This window comes from Dendropsophus ebraccatus, chromosome 7 (assembly GCF_027789765.1).
Source record: "Dendropsophus ebraccatus isolate aDenEbr1 chromosome 7, aDenEbr1.pat, whole genome shotgun sequence".
NCBI classification, from domain to species: Eukaryota; Metazoa; Chordata; class Amphibia; order Anura; family Hylidae; genus Dendropsophus; species Dendropsophus ebraccatus.
This window is the reverse complement of record NC_091460.1, coordinates 1,044,561-1,063,464: the sequence shown is the minus strand read 5'-3', so window position 1 is coordinate 1,063,464 and position 18,904 is coordinate 1,044,561. Positions and strand designations below refer to the sequence as shown.

Sequence of the window (18,904 nt, the reverse complement as noted above, 5' to 3'; positions counted from 1 at the left end):
ATACCTGTAGTATATAGTTGGTGGAGTTCCTGTATACCTGTAGTGTATAGTTTTGGGGTCCTGTATACCTGTAGTGTATAGTTTGGGGTCCTGTATATCTGTAGTATATAGTTGGTGGAGGTCCTGTATACCTGAAGTATATAGTTGGAGGTCCTGGTATATAGTTGGAGGTCCTGTATACCTGTAGTATATAGTTTTGGGGTCCTGTATACCTGTAGTGTAAAGTTTGGGGTCCTGTATACCTGTGGTATATAGTTTTGTGGAGGTCCCGTGCACTTGTAGTGTATAGTTTTGGGGTCCTGTATACCTGTAGTGTCCTGTATACCTGCAGGGTTGTATTTACCCGTATGGCAGTGTTATTCAGTCACAGTGTGTCGGTATTGGTCATGTCTGGTATGGGGGTGTTATCCAGTCACAGTATGGCGGTATTGGTCAGGTCTGGTGTGGCATTGTTATCCAGTCACGGTATGGTGGTATTGGTCAGGTCTGGTATAGCGGTGTTATCCAGTCACAGTATGGCAGTATTGGTCAGGTCTGATATGATGGTGTTATCCAGTCACAGTATGGTGGTATTGGTCAGGTCTGGTGTGGCGGTGTTATCCAGTCACAGTATGGTGGTATTGGTCAGGTCTGGTGTGGCGGTGTTATCCAGTCACAGTATGGCGGTATTGGTCAGGTCTGGTGTGGCGGTGTTACCCAGTCACAGTTTGCCGGTATTGGTCAGGTCTGGTATGGCAGTGGTATCCAGTCACAGTATGGCGGTATTGGTCAGGTCTGGTATGACAGTGTTATCCAGCACAGTATAGCGGTATTGGTCAGGTCTGGTGTGGCAGTGTTATCCATTCACAGTATGGCGGTATTGGTCAGGTCTTATATGACAGTGTTATCCAGTCACAGTATGGCGGTATTGGTCAGGTCTGGTATGGCAGTGTTATCCAGTCACAGTGTGGCGGTATTGGTCAGGTCTGGTATGGCAGGGTTATCCAGTCACAGTGTGGCGGTATTGGTCAGGTCTGGTGTGGCAGTGTTATCCAGTCACAGTATGGCGGTATTGGTCAGGTCTGGTGTAGCAGTGTTACCCAGTCACAGTTTGGTATACCTGTTGTGACCTGTATATACATGTACTGTATGGATGGAGTAGGGGCTCCTGTATATACATGTACTGTATAGTTGGAGTAGGGGCTCCTGTATATACCTGTACTGTATAGATGGAGTAGGGGGTCCTGTATATACATGTACTGTATAGATGGAGTAGGGGGTCCTGTATACATGTACTGTATAGATGGAGTAGGGGGTCCTGTATACATGTACTGTATAGATGGAGTAGGGGGTCCTGTATATACATGTACTGTATAGATGGAGTAGGGGGTCCTGTATATACATGTACTGTATAGATGGAGTAGGGGGTCCTGTATATACATGTACTGTATAGATGGAGTAGGGGGTCCTGTATACATGTACTGTATAGATGGAGTAGGGGGTCCTGTATATACATGTACTGTATAGATGGAGTAGGGGTTCCTGTATATACATGTACTGTATAGATGGAGTAGGGGGTCCTGTATATACATGTACTGTATAGATGGAGTAGGGGGTCCTGTATACATGTACTGTATAGATGGAGTAGGGGGTCCTGTATATACATGTACTGTATAGATGGAGTAGGGGGTCCTGTATACATGTACTGTATAGATGGAGTAGGGGGTCTACCAGTTATTACTGTGGATGTTGTGAGGCAGCTTCCCTAGCAACCATTGCTCCCTGTGACAATGAAAGCAGTAATCCTATTGGTTGCTAAGGCTCCAACTGCCGTGTCTGCTGCAGCTAATTATATCACCTGTGTTTGCAGTGAGGAGATTTTCCCATTCATCTCTATGGGGCACCTCTCTTTCCCCTCCCCCTCCCCTCCTGTACATCTGGCGGGGACGGGACCTTCGCAATAACCATCCCCGGTTGGACATCCGCGCCGAGAGCGGGGGGCCCCGTCCCCGCTTACTATGTATTATATATATATATATAGTATACACACCACTTACTCTGTATTATATATATATATAGTATACACACCACTTACTCTGTATTATATATATAGTATACACACCACTTACTCTGTATTATATATATATATAGTATACACACCGCTTACTCTGTATTATATATATATAGTATACACACCACTTACTCTGTATTATATATATATAGTATACACACCGCTTACTCTGTATTTTATATATATATATAGTATACACACCACTTACTCTGTATTTTATATATATATAGTATACACACCGCTTACTCTGTATTATATATATATATAGTATACACACCACTTACTCTGTATTATATATATATAGTATACACACCACTTACTCTGTATTATATATATATATAGTATACACACCACTTACTCTGTATTATATATATATATAGTATACACACCGCTTACTCTGTATTATATATATATATAGTATACACACCACTACTCTGTATTATATATATATAGAATACACACCACTTACTCTGTATTATATATATATATATATAGTATACACACCACTTACTCTGTATTATATATATATAGTATACACACCGCTTACTCTGTATTATATATATATAGTATACACACCACTTACTCTGTATTATATATATATAGTATACACACCACTTACTCTGTATTATATATATATATAGTATACACACCACTTACTCTGTATTATATATATATATAGTATACACACCACTTACTCTGTATTATATATATATAGTATACACACCGCTTACTCTGTATTATATATATATATATAGTATACACACCGCTTACTCTGTATTATATATATATATAGTATACACACCGCTTACTCTGTATTATATATATATATATAGTATACACACCGCTTACTCTGTATTATATATATATATAGTATACACACCGCTTACTCTGTATTATATATATATAGTATACACACCGCTTACTCTGTATTATATATATATAGTATACACACCGCTTACTCTGTATTATATATATATAGTATACACACCGCTTACTCTGTATTATATATATATAGTATACACACCACTTACTCTGTATTATATATATATAGTATACACACCGCTTACTCTGTATTATATATATATATAGTATACACACCGCTTACTCTGTATTATATATAGTATACACACCGCTTACTCTGTATTATATATATATAGTATACACACCACTTACTCTGTATTATATATATATAGTATACACACCACTTACTCTGTATTATATATATATATAGTATACACACCGCTTACTCTGTATTATATATATATATAGTATACACACCGCTTACTCTGTATTATATATATATATAGTATACACACCACTTACTCTGTATTATATATATATAGTATACACACCACTTACTCTGTATTATATATATAGTATATACACCGCTTACTCTGTATTATATATATAGTATACACACCGCTTACTCTGTATTATATATATATAGTATACACACCGCTTACTCTGTATTATATATATATAGTATACACACCGCTTACTCTGTATTATATATATAGTATACACACCACTTACTCTGTATTATATATATATAGTATACACACCACTTACTCTGTATTATATATATATAGTATACACACCGCTTACTCTGTATTATATATATATAGTATACACACCACTTACTCTGTATTATATATATATATAGTATACACACCACTTACTCTGTATTATATATATATAGTATACACACCGCTTACTCTGTATTATATATATATATATAGTATACACACCGCTTACTCTGTATTATATATATATATATATATATAGTATACACACCGCTTACTCTGTATTATATATATATATAGTATACACACCACTTACTCTGTATTATATATATATATAGTATACACACCACTTACTCTGTATTATATATAGTATACACACCGCTTACTCTGTATTATATATATATATATAGTATACACACCGCTTACTCTGTATTATATATATATATATATAGTATACACACCGCTTACTCTGTATTATATATATATAGTATACACACCGCTTACTCTGTATTATATATATATATAGTATACACCACTTACTCTGTATTATATATAGTATACACCACCGCTTACTCTGTATTATATATATATATAGTATACACACCACTTACTCTGTATATATATATATATAGTATACACACCACTTACTCTGTATTATATATAGTATACACACGCCTTACTCTGTATTATATATATATATATAGTATACACACCGCTTACTCTGTATTATATATATATATATATAGTATACACACCGCTTACTCTGTATTATATATATATAGTATACACACCGCTTACTCTGTATTATATATATATATATAGTATACACACCACTACTCTGTATTATATATATATAGTATACACACCACTTACTCTGTATTATATATATATAGTATACACACCGCTTACTCTGTATTATATATATATAGTATACACACCACTTACTCTGTATTATATATATATAGTATACACACCGCTTACTCTGTATTATATATATATATAGTATACACACCACTTACTCTGTATTATATATATATAGTATACACACCACTTACTCTGTATTATATATATAGTATATACACCGCTTACTCTGTATTATATATATATAGTATACACACCGCTTACTCTGTATTATATATATATAGTATACACACCGCTTACTCTGTATTATATATATATAGTATACACACCGCTTACTCTGTATTATATATATATAGTATACACACCACTTACTCTGTATTATATATATATATATAGTATACACACCGCTTACTCTGTATTATATATATATATATAGTATACACACCACTTACTCTGTATTATATATATATAGTATACACACCGCTTACTCTGTATTATATATATATAGTATACACACCGCTTACTCTGTATTATATATATAGTATACACACCACTTACTCTGTATTATATATATATAGTATACACACCGCTTACTCTGTATTATATATATATATAGTATACACACCACTTACTCTGTATTATATATATATATAGTATACACACCGCTTACTCTGTATTATATATATATATATAGTATACACACCGCTTACTCTGTATTATATATATATAGTATACACACCACTACTCTGTATTATATATAGTATACACACCGCTTACTCTGTATTATATATATATAGTATACACACCACTTACTCTGTATTATATATATATAGTATACACACCACTTACTCTGTATTATATATATATATAGTATACACACCACTTACTCTGTATTATATATAGTATACACACCGCTTACTCTGTATTATATATATATAGTATACACCACCGCTTACTCTGTATTATATATATATATATAGTATACACACCGCTTACTCTGTATTATATATATATAGTATACACACCGCTTACTCTGTATTATATATATATATATAGTATACACACCACTTACTCTGTATTATATATATATAGTATACACACCACTACTCTGTATTATATATATATAGTATACACACCACTTACTCTGTATTATATATAGTATACACACCACTTACTCTGTATTATATATATATATATAGTATACACACCGCTTACTCTGTATTATATATATATATATAGTATACACACCGCTTACTCTGTATTATATATATATAGTATACACACCACTTACTCTGTATTATATATAGTATACACACCACTTACTCTGTATTATATATATATATATAGTATACACACCACTTACTCTGTATTATATATAGTATACACACCGCTTACTCTGTATTATATATATATATAGTATACACACCGCTTACTCTGTATTATATATATATAGTATACACACCACTACTCTGTATTATATATATATAGTATACACACCACTTACTCTGTATTATATATATATATAGTATACACACCGCTTACTCTGTATTATATATAGTATACACACCGCTTACTCTGTATTATATATATATATAGTATACACACCACTTACTCTGTATTATATATATATATAGTATACACACCACTTACTCTGTATTATATATATATATAGTATACACACCACTTACTCTGTATTATATATATATATAGTATACACACCACTTACTCTGTATTATATATATATATATATATAGTATACACACCACTTACTCTGTATTATATATATATATAGTATACACACCGCTTACTCTGTATTATATATATATATATATATATATATATATATAGTATACACACCACTTACTCTGTATTATATATATATATAGTATACACACCACTTACTCTGTATTATATATATGGTATACACACCGCTTACTCTGTATTATATATATATATAGTATACACACCGCTTACTCTGTATTATATAGATATATATAGTATACACACCGCTTACTCTGTATTATATATAGTATACACACCACTTACTCTGTATTATATATATATAGTATACACACCGCTTACTCTGTATTATATATATATATATAGTATACACACCTCTTACTCTGTATTATATATATATAGTATACACACCACTTACTCTGTATTATATATATATAGTATACACACCGCTTACTCTGTATTATATATATATATATAGTATACACACCACTTACTCTGTATTATATATATATATAGTATACACACCGCTTACTCTGTATTATATATATAGTATACACACCGCTTACTCTGTATTATATATATAGTATACACACCGCTTACTCTGTATTATATATATATAGTATACACACCACTTACTCTGTATTATATATATATATAGTATACACACCACTTACTCTGTATTATATATATATATAGTATACACACCACTTACTCTGTATTATATATATATAGTATACACACCACTTACTCTGTATTATATATATATATAGTATACACACCACTTACTCTGTATTATATATATAGTATACACACCACTTACTCTGTATTATATATATATATAGTATACACACCGCTTACTCTGTATTATATATATATAGTATACACACCACTTACTCTGTATTATATATATAGTATACACACCACTTACTCTGTATTATATATATATATAGTATACACACCACTTACTCTGTATTATATATATATAGTATACACACCACTTACTCTGTATTATATATATAGTATACACACCACTTACTCTGTATTATATATATATATAGTATACACACCACTTACTCTGTATTATATATATATATAGTATACACGCCACTTACTCTGTATTATATATATATATATATAGTATACACACCGCTTACTCTGTATTATATATATATATAGTATACACACCGCTTACTCTGTATTATATATATATATATATATATATAGTATACACACCACTACTCTGTATTATATATATATAGTATACAGGATAATTTTTTACTCACTGTAAATTTTCTTTCCTGTAGTCCGAAGCAGCAGCACAAATGGGGAAGATCCTATCTTCCTGCAATGGTAGGACAGATGGTACTAATAAAAGATTGATTAGGAGCCCTATAAGAAGGCCATACAGACCCCTCCTCCTTGTGTTAATTCTAACGACGAAAAAAATTTAAAATTCATAATAAAATCTTAGTTAATAAGGCATTAAAACAATCAAGGTATGCTGCATAAATAATAGTTTGTTTAAATCAGGGCGGGAAGTCTGTGCTGCTGCTTCGGACTACAGGAAAGAAAATTTACGGTGAGTAAAAAATTATCCTTTCCCTTACGTCCTCAGCAGCAGCACAAATGGGGATATAGCAAGCTATGAAAACAGACTAGGGAGGGCCATTACATTACAGAAGACAGAATGGCTGAGCCAAAAACTGGTTGACTCGTGAATATCTAGTCTATAGTGCTTGACAAAAGGTATTGACGGACGACCATGAAGCAGTCCTGCATATTTGTTCCAAGGGTACAGATCTTTTTTCAGCCCATGTGGATGATATTGCCCTCATTGAATGTGGTTGCACCAGGTACCTGTAATCCAGCTTCTTGTTAGCATATGGAGAGGACTTCCCTTATCCATCTGGACAGAGAAGCTTTGGATGACTTGCATCCTTTGTTTTTCCCTGCAAAGGATAAAAACAAGTGGTTAGATTTCCTGAAGGAGTTTGCCCGTTCAATATCCATGCTCCAAGCCCTTCCCACATCTAAGGGATGAAGCTCCTTCTCTCCCGTGTTGGCAGGAGTAATGGATTGTAACAATGGAGATGTGGAAGAGACTTTCACCCACCAGGCTTCATCTTCTTTACCTTCAGGTAGGTCCTGTAGGCAGTTGTGGCTCTGGACTACAGAAGAGTGGTCACCACTTTGACAGCATATCAATTCCCACCTTGTTGACGGCAGTCAAGCTTCGAACAGGCCTACCCTCTTAAGTTATTAACTGAGGGTATATAGAAGCCTCCAGATTATTCCTATGGAATTAGCGCCATGCTTTTAGATAAGAGGCCATGATGAAACCAGAGACTTGCTACTTGCAAAATTTTTAGACTCTGCCCCCACCTGGCAGGGACGCTGGGAGTAATCTCTGCTACTGTGAGTCAGTAGCTGAGGAGACTGGGAGAGTTCCCAGAAGATTCTTAGGCAGGGGGCTCACCATTGTGAACCATGCCCTCTTGGGTCAATAGGGGCAAATGAGGCTGACCAAGGGCCAACCTTGTCTCAGATTCTGCAAGACTCTGGGCTTTATAGGAGTGAGAAAAAAGGTTTTCCAATTTGAACCTTGAATAGGAATAGGTCTATCCTCCATGCGATTTACCAGTAAGCTTCTGGTCCAGAGACCGTTCCTCCGACAGGGTTACATCGCAGCATAGATTGCCAGCAGACAAAATGCCCCTGCCTCCAGTAGTGCCCCTATAAAGATCGGTATGCGCCATCCTAGATGCGGTTTTGATCTTATACTGATAGCTTACCATAGATTGGTGTGCTGGAGTGGACTAGTATTCCCTTCATATGTTGGATGCCAGCAACATCTCTAATGGGGATTAAGGCTTCCTTGCCCGTTGCTCATACAAGCGCCCCACTGCTTGATATATCAATGGTTTTCTCTACCCACTTCATTGGGAGACTGCTGCCATTGAGCAGGGGAAGCTATCCTTGTCTCTGGGTGTTATTTCCAGTGTAGACATAAGACCCAAGGGTATCAGATGAAGTGACAGCAACTGGGGAGTACTGAGAACCCCGACTTGTGTCACTTCTGTAATCTCTCTGGAGGAAGAGAGAGTCACAGACTGGGGATCTATTCTCCTCCTTAGGAATTGTCCCATGCCAGAAACAATGATGAGCTTCAATTTTCTCAGACAGTCAAAGTACAATAGACATTACCTTTGTGACTGTAGATGGAGCCGAGATTATTCCAGATAGAAGGGCTGTAAATTGAAAAGAATTCCAGTTGCCTTGTACAAAAGGTCTTGATGTAAAGGAATATGCAGCTTTTGTCTGTAGACAGGTACATGCAGGTATACATGGTCAGGTGATCATATATCCTCCATACAGGTACATGCGGGTATACATGGCCAGATAACGTCCTTCTTCTAGGAGGGAACTACAGAGCATAAATCCTCCATACAACCGCCTTCTCAGAGGAGGCCTTATACAGGTATATACAGGTACACCTGGTCAGATAACTTCCCTCTAGGAGGGACCCACAGAGCATAGATCCCACATACAGCACCCTCCTCAGAGAAGGCCGTATACAGGTATATACAGGTATACACGGTCAGATAACATCCCTCTAGGAGGGACTCACAGATCATAGATCCCACATACAACCACCTTCCTCAGAGGAGACTGTATACAGGTATACACGGTCAGATAACATCCCTCTAGGAGGGACCCACAGATCAAAATTCAATATGGCAGCCTTTCCTATCATATAACACTGGTACAGACCTCTCTCATTATGGAAATAAATTGTCAGAAAAGACGTAGTCACAAGTTCTTGTCCCCATCCCCAAGGCCTCAGAGACGTCTGGTCCTTCTTGTGCAGGATTCTTTCCTTTACCTTCCATACTAGAATTCCTACGGAATGTGGAACAAAGTAGAAGTTCCTTCTCTTATTAGACTTTCATGAGAATGTCCAATACAGATCCAACTATCTTTATATTGGAGTGAACATCTGCCCCCTTACAACGAAGGACCAGTCTCCAAACTGTGGGGATCGGGCAGCCAAGTATACTGCTCAGCTATAGTAATATAGACATTTATTTTATTTATTTATTTTTATTTATTTATTTATTATTATTTTTTTTTTTTTTTTTAAATTACTAAGAAATTTTTTTTTTTTTTTTTTTTTTTGAACAAGGACTTTGTGCGTCTGAAGGAGCCATGACCTCGGACTCCATCCAGTTCAGCCTGTAGATTATCATTCAGATGTAAAATCTTAAGCAGTCATTGTCTCTTCTGAGAAAAAGTTGCAATCCACAATGAATTCTCTGCCACCTTAAAGTGGAATCTTGCAGGATCTGTACACCAAGAAAGCTTTTTCCCCTCCAGAAGTTCTGTTACTAGAATCCTGCTACATCCAAGGATGGAAGTTGTGCCAGACTGACCGGCCGACTAACAGACTAGTGCAGAGTGCCTGGAATCAGACACACAGGTGCAATGAATATGCAACCAGCAATCCTAAAGCAGTGTTCACACATAGCAGCTTCATAGCTTTACTGCATCCTTCAGTACACAGAAGCTCCATAGGGTCACTGCATCATCTGATATCAGTATTACAGAGTGTAGCTAGACAGCAGGTGTACACAGTATTACAGAGTAATTAGACTGTAGGTATATACAGTACACATCCAGCATCTCTAAGAATGTAGCTTCATAGGTCACTGCATTATCTGATAACAGTACTAATCAGATAGTACACAGATGTACACATCTACAATCCTAAGGCCATGTTCACACACAGTAGCTTTACTGCATTCTTAAATAGCAGCACTGGAGCAGCGCAAAAAGCTCCATAGAATCACTGCATCATCTGATGGCGGTATTAGGGAAAGTAATCAGATAGCAGGTGTATCCAGTACATCCAGCAGCTCTAAGCATCTGCTCACACACATAGCTCCATATGGTCACTATATAATCTGATGGCAGTATTAGGGAAAGTAATCAGATAGCTATATAATCTGATAGCAGTATTAGGGAAAGTAATCAGATAGCAGGTGTATCCAGTACACATCCAGTAGCTCTAAGCATGTGCTCACACACATAGTTCCATATGGTCACTATATCATCTGATAGCAGTATTAGGGAAAGTAATTAGATAGATGTATCACTATCACTGTACAACTAGCAACTCTAAGGCTGTGTTCACACACAGTAGCTTCATAGGGCACTGCATCATCTGATAGCAGTATAGTGAAATAAATCAGACAGCAGGTGTTACACAGTACACTACAATTCTAAGGCAATGTTCACACACAGTGGCTTCATAACTTCACTGCATTCTTAAATAGCAGCACACAGAAGGTCCACATGATCACTATATCATCTGATAGCAGTATAGTGAAGGTTATTAACCAGCAGGTGTACATAGTACACAACTAAATTCTAAGGCAGTGTTCACACACAGTAGCTTCACTGCATTCTTAAATGTCAGCACACAGAAGGTCCACATGATCCCTGTATCATCTGATAGCAGTATAGTGAAAGTATAAATAGACAGCAGGTGTATAGTATACAACTAACAATTCTAAGGCCGTGTTCACACACAGTAGCTTCACTGCATTCTTAAATGGCAGCACTGGAGTAGCACACAGACGCTCCATAGGGTGACGCATCATCTGTTAGCAGTATTAGTGAAAGTTATTAGACAGGAGGTGTATCTACCACTACACGATAACTCTAAGGCCGTGTTCATACACAGTTTTATAGCTTCATTGTATCATCTGATAGAAATACTGGAAAGTAATCAGACCGCAGGTATACACACTACACAACTACAATTCTAAGGCTGTGTTCACACACACAATTTCACTGCATCATGTGGTAGCAGTACTATAGAAAGTAATTAGGCAGCAGGTGTTCACAATGCACAAATAGCAGCTCTAGGGTTGTGTGCACACACAAACACACAGTTTTATAGCTTCACCACATCATCCGATGGCAGTACTATAGAAAGTAATGAGGCAGTAGGTGTGCACAATTAGCAGCTCTAGGGCTGTGTTCACATACAGTTTCAGAGCTTCACTGCATCATGTGGTAGCAGTACTATAGAAAGTAATTAGGCAGCAGGTGTGCACACTGCACAACTAACAGCTCTAGGGTTGTGTGCACACACAAACACACAGTTTTATAGCTTCACTGCATCATCCGATGGCAGTACTATAGAAAGTAATGAGGCAACAGGTGTACACAATTAGCAGCTCTAGGGCTGTGTTCACATACAGTTTCAGAGCTTCACTGCATCATCTGGTAGCAGTACTATAGCAAGTAATCAGGCAGCAGGTGTGCACACTGCACAACTAACAGCTCTAGGGTTGTGTGCACACAGTTTTATAGCTTCACTGCATCATCTGGTAGCAGTGCTATAGAAAGTAATGAGGCAACAGGTGTACACAATTAGCAGCTCTAGGGCTGTGTTCACATACAGTTTCAGAGCTTCACTGCATCATCTGGTAGCAGTGCTATAGAAAGTAATCAGGCAGCAGGTGTGCACACTGCACAACTAACAGCTCTAGGGTTGTGTGCACACACAAACACACAGTTTTATAGCTTCACTGCATCATCCGATGGCAGTACTATAGAAAGTAATGAGGCAACAGGTGTACACAATAGCAGCTCTAGGGCTGTGTTCACACACATACACAGTTTCATTGTAGCAGTACTGGAGAAAATAATGAGACAGCAGGTGTACTAATACACAACTAGCAGCTCTAAAGCTGTGTTCATGTATACTCACTATAGTTACATAGGTCACTCATATAGTGAAGCAGTCTAACAGGACTTGCACAACCAATGTTAAAAAAAGTGAAAAACATTGAAACGAAACATTTGAGGCATAAAAGCCGAATACAACATATATATAATTATATATATATATATATATATATATATATATATATATATATATATATATATATATATATATATATATCCAATAATCCTCCTGACACACATGCCAGGCTTCCAGCTCAAAAGAAAAAACAGCATATCTTACCTTGCTGAAGTATCAAGAAACATTAGCAGCCGCCCAGGTGAGGACACAGATCTGGCAGCAGCCGCCCAGGTGAGGACACAGATCTGGCAGCACCATGATACTTACTGCAGCAGCCGCCCAGGTGAGGACACAGATCTGGCAGCACCATGATACTTACTGCAGCAGCCGCCCAGGTGAGGACACAGATCTGGCAGCACCATGATACTTACTGCAGCAGCCGCCCAGGTGAGGACACAGATCTGGCAGCACCATGATACTTACTGCAGCAGCCGCCCAGGTGAGGACACAGATCTGGCAGCACCATGATACTTACTGCAGCAGCAGCCGCCCAGGTGAGGACACAGATCTGGCAGCACCATGATACTTACTGCAGCAGCCGCCCAGGTGAGGACACAGATCTGGCAGCACCATGATACTTACTGCAGCAGCCGCCCAGGTGAGGACACAGATCTGGCAGCACCATGATACTTACTGCAGCAGCCGCCCAGGTGAGGACACAGATCTGGCAGCACCATGATACTTACTGCAGCAGCAGCCGCCCAGGTGAGGACACAGATCTGGCAGCACCATGATACTTACTGCAGCAGCAGCCGCCCAGGTGAGGACACAGATCTGGCAGCACCATGATACTTACTGCAGCAGCCGCCCAGGTGAGGACACAGATCTGGCAGCACCATGATACTTACTGCAGCAGCCGCCCAGGTGAGGACACAGGTCTGGCAGCACCATGATACTTACTGCAGCAGCAGCCGCCCAGGTGAGGACACAGATCTGGCAGCACCATGATACTTACTGCAGCAGCCGCCCAGGTGAGGACACAGATCTGGCAGCACCATGATACTTACTGCAGCAGCCGCCCAGGTGAGGACACAGGTCTGGCAGCACCATGATACTTACTGCAGCAGCCGCCCAGGTGAGGACACAGATCTGGCAGCACCATGATACTTACTGCAGCAGCCGCCCAGGTGAGGACACAGATCTGGCAGCACCATGATACTTACTGCAGCAGCCGCCCAGGTGAGGACACAGGTCTGGCAGCACCATGATACTTACTGCAGCAGCCGCCCAGGTGAGGACACAGATCTGGCAGCACCATGATACTTACTGCAGCAGCAGCCGCCCAGGTGAGGACACAGATCTGGCAGCACCATGATACTTACTGCAGCAGCCGCCCAGGTGAGGACACAGATCTGGCAGCACCATGATACTTACTGCAGCAGCCGCCCAGGTGAGGACACAGATCTGGCAGCACCATGATACTTACTGCAGCAGCCGCCCAGGTGAGGACACAGATCTGGCAGCACCATGATACTTCCTGCAGCAGCCGCCCAGGTGAGGACACAGATCTGGCAGCACCATGATACTTACTGCAGCAGCCGCCCAGGTGAGGACACAGATCTGGCAGCACCATGATACTTACTGCAGCAGCCGCCCAGGTGAGGACACAGATCTGGCAGCGCCATGATACTTACTGCAGCAGCCGCCCAGGTGAGGACACAGATCTGGCAGCGCCATGATACTTACTGCAGCAGCCGCCCAGGTGAGGACACAGATCTGGCAGCGCCATGATACTTACTGCAGCAGCCGCCCAGGTGAGGACACAGATCTGGCAGCACCATGATACTTACTGCAGCAGCAGCCGCCCAGGTGAGGACACAGGTCTGGCAGCGCCATGATACTTACTGCAGCAGCCGCCCAGGTGAGGACACAGATCTGGCAGCGCCATGATACTTACTGCAGCAGCCGCCCAGGTGAGGACACAGATCTGGCAGCACCATGATACTTACTGCAGCAGCCGCCCAGGTGAGGACACAGATCTGGCAGCGCCATGATACTTACTGCAGCAGCCGCCCAGGTGAGGACACAGATCTGGCAGCACCATGATACTTACTGCAGCAGCTGCCCAGGTGAGGACACAGATCTGGCAGCACCATGATACTTACTGCAGCAGCCTCCCAGGTGAGGACACAGATCTGGCAGCGCCATGATACTTACTGCAGCCGCCCAGGTGAGGACACAGATCTGGCAGCACCATGATACTTACTGCAGCAGCAGCCGCCCAGGTGAGGACACAGATCTGGCAGCACCATGATACTTACTGCAGCAGCCGCCCAGGTGAGGACACAGATCTGGCAGCGCCATGATACTTACTGCAGCAGCAGCCGCCCAGGTGAGGACACAGATCTGGCAGCACCATGATACTTACTGCAGCAGCCGCCCAGGTGAGGACACAGATCTGGCAGCACCATGATAATTACTGCAGCAGCAGCCGCCCAGGTGAGGACACAGATCTGGCAGCACCATGATACTTACTGCAGCAGCCGCCCAGGTGAGGACACAGATCTGGCAGCACCATGATACTTACTGCAGCAGCCGCCCAGGTGAGGACACAGATCTGGCAGCACCATGATACTTACTGCAGCAGCAGCCGCCCAGGTGAGGACACAGATCTGGCAGCACCATGATACTTACTGCAGCAGCAGCCGCCCAGGTGAGGACACAGATCTGGCAGCACCATGATACTTACTGCAGCAGCAGCCGCCCAGGTGAGGACACAGATCTGGCAGCACCATGATACTTACTGCAGCAGCCGCCCAGGTGAGGACACAGATCTGGCAGCACCATGATACTTACTGCAGCAGCCGCCCAGGTGAGGACACAGATCTGGCAGCGCCATGATACTTACTGCAGCAGCCGCCCAGGTGAGGACACAGATCTGGCAGCACCATGATACTTACTGCAGCAGCAGCCGCCCAGGTGAGGACACAGATCTGGCAGCGCCATGATACTTACTGCAGCAGCCGCCCAGGTGAGGACACAGATCTGGCAGCACCATGATACTTACTGCAGCAGCAGCCGCCCAGGTGAGGACACAGATCTGGCAGCACCATGATACTTACTGCAGCAGCCGCCCAGGTGAGGACACAGGTCTGGCAGCGCCATGATACTTACTGCAGCAGCAGCCGCCCAGGTGAGGACACAGATCTGGCAGCACCATGATACTTACTGCAGCAGCCGCCGCCCAGGTGAGGACACAGATCTGGCAGCACCATGATACTTACTGCAGCAGCAGCCGCCCAGGTGAGGACACAGATCTGGCAGCACCATGATACTTACTGCAGCAGCAGCCGCCCAGGTGAGGACACAGATCTGGCAGCACCATGATACTTACTGCAGCAGCCGCCCAGGTGAGGACACAGATCTGGCAGCAGCCGCCCAGGTGAGGACACAGATCTGGCAGCACCATGATACTTACTGCAGCAGCCGCCCAGGTGAGGACACAGATCTGGCAGCACCATGATACTTACTGCAGCAGCCGCCCAGGTGAGGACACAGATCTGGCAGCACCATGATACTTACTGCAGCAGCTTCATGGCTTCCCTCACACAGCGGCTCTGAGCGATAACTCTACTAAAAAGTAAATAATCTCCTCTCTGATACAGCAGAGCAGGAAAAACAACATTTCTATAAACTCCCCCTCTCCACACGACCATGTGGAAAGGAAGAATCTTTGGAAAGGAAAGTCAGACACAAACATAGGCCTGAGCCTGCTTCCCTCTCCTACCACCTGTCCCACAGGAGGACAGAAAAAAACACAAGGAGGAGGGGTCTGTATGGCCTTCTTATAGGGCTCCTAATCAATCTTTTATTAGTACCATCTGTCCTACCATTGCAGGAAGATAGGATCTTCCCCATTTGTGCTGCTGCTGAGGACGTAAGGGAAACACCACTTACTCTGTATTATATATATATATAGTATACACACCGCTTACTCTGTATTATATATATATATATATAGTATACACACCACTTACTCTGTATTATATATATATATATATAGTATACACACCACTTACTCTGTATTATATATATATAGTATACACACCACTTACTCTGTATTATATATATATAGTATACACACCACTTACTCTGTATTATATATATATATAGTATACACACCACTTACTCTGTATTATATATATATATAGTATACACACCACTACTCTGTATTATATATATATAGAATACACACCACTTACTCTGTATTATATATATATATATATAGTATACACACCACTTACTCTGTATTATATATATATATAGTATACACACCGCTTACTCTGTATTATATATATATATAGTATACACACCACTTACTCTGTATTATATATAGTATACACACCGCTTACTCTGTATTATATATATATAGTATACACACCGCTTACTCTGTATTATATATATATATAGTATACACACCACTTACTCTGTATTATATATATAGTATACACACCGCTTACTCTGTATTATATATATAGTATACACACCACTTACTCTGTATTATATATATATATAGTATACACACCACTTACTCTGTATTATATATATATAGTATACACACCACTTACTCTGTATTATATATATATAGTATACACACCACTTACTCTGTATTATATATATATATAGTATACACACCACTTACTCTGTATTATATATATATAGTATACACACCACTTACTCTGTATTATATATATATATATAGTATACACACCACTTACTCTGTATTATATATATAGTATACACACCGCTTACTCTGTATTATATATATAGTATACACACCACTTACTCTGTATTATATATATATATAGTATACACACCACTTACTCTGTATTATATATATATAGTATACACACCACTTACTCTGTATTATATATATAGTATACACACCACTTACTCTGTATTATATATATATAGTATACACACCACTTACTCTGTATTATATATATAGTATATACACCGCTTACTCTGTATTATATATATATATATAGTATACACACCACTTACTCTGTATTATATATATATAGTATACACACCACTTACTCTGTATTATATATATATAGTATACACACCACTTACTCTGTATTATATATATATATAGTATACACACCACTTACTCTGTATTATATATATATATATATAGTATACACACCGCTTACTCTGTATTATATATATATATATAGTATACACACCACTTACTCTGTATTATATATATATAGTATACACACCACTTACTCTGTATTATATATATAGTATACACACCACTTACTCTGTATTATATATATATAGTATACACACCACTTACTCTGTATTATATATATATATAGTATACACACCGCTTACTCTGTATTATATATATATATATAGTATACACACCACTTACTCTGTATTATATATATATAGTATACACACCACTTACTCTGTATTATATATATATATATAGTATACACACCGCTTACTCTGTATTATATATAGTATACACACCACTTACTCTTTATTATATATATATAGTATACACACCACTTACTCTGTATTATATATATATAGTATACACACCGCTTACTCTGTATTATATATATATAGTATACACACCACTTACTCTGTATTATATATATATTATACACACCGCTTACTCTGTATTATATATATAGTATACACACCACTTACTCTGTATTATATATATATAGTATACACACCGCTTACTCTGTATTATATATATAGTATACACACCACTTACTCTGTATTATATATATATAGTATACACACCACTTACTCTGTATTATATATATATATAGTATACACACCACTTACTCTGTATTATATATATATATAGTATACACACCGCTTACTCTGTATTAT

The 18,904-nt window shown here is 39.0% G+C and overlaps 2 protein-coding genes across 3 annotated transcripts in view; one reads left to right on the top strand and one right to left on the bottom strand.

Annotated features, from left to right (window-relative positions):
- LOC138797178 (zinc finger protein 300-like) overlaps nucleotides 1-18,904 on the bottom strand; it is an 898,668-nt gene that overhangs the window by 155,840 nt on the left and 723,924 nt on the right. The window lies entirely within an intron of this gene.
- Nucleotides 1-18,904, top strand: part of LOC138797158 (zinc finger protein ZFP2-like) — a 427,215-nt gene that overhangs the window by 341,073 nt on the left and 67,238 nt on the right. The gene's annotated exons all lie outside the window — the stretch shown is intronic.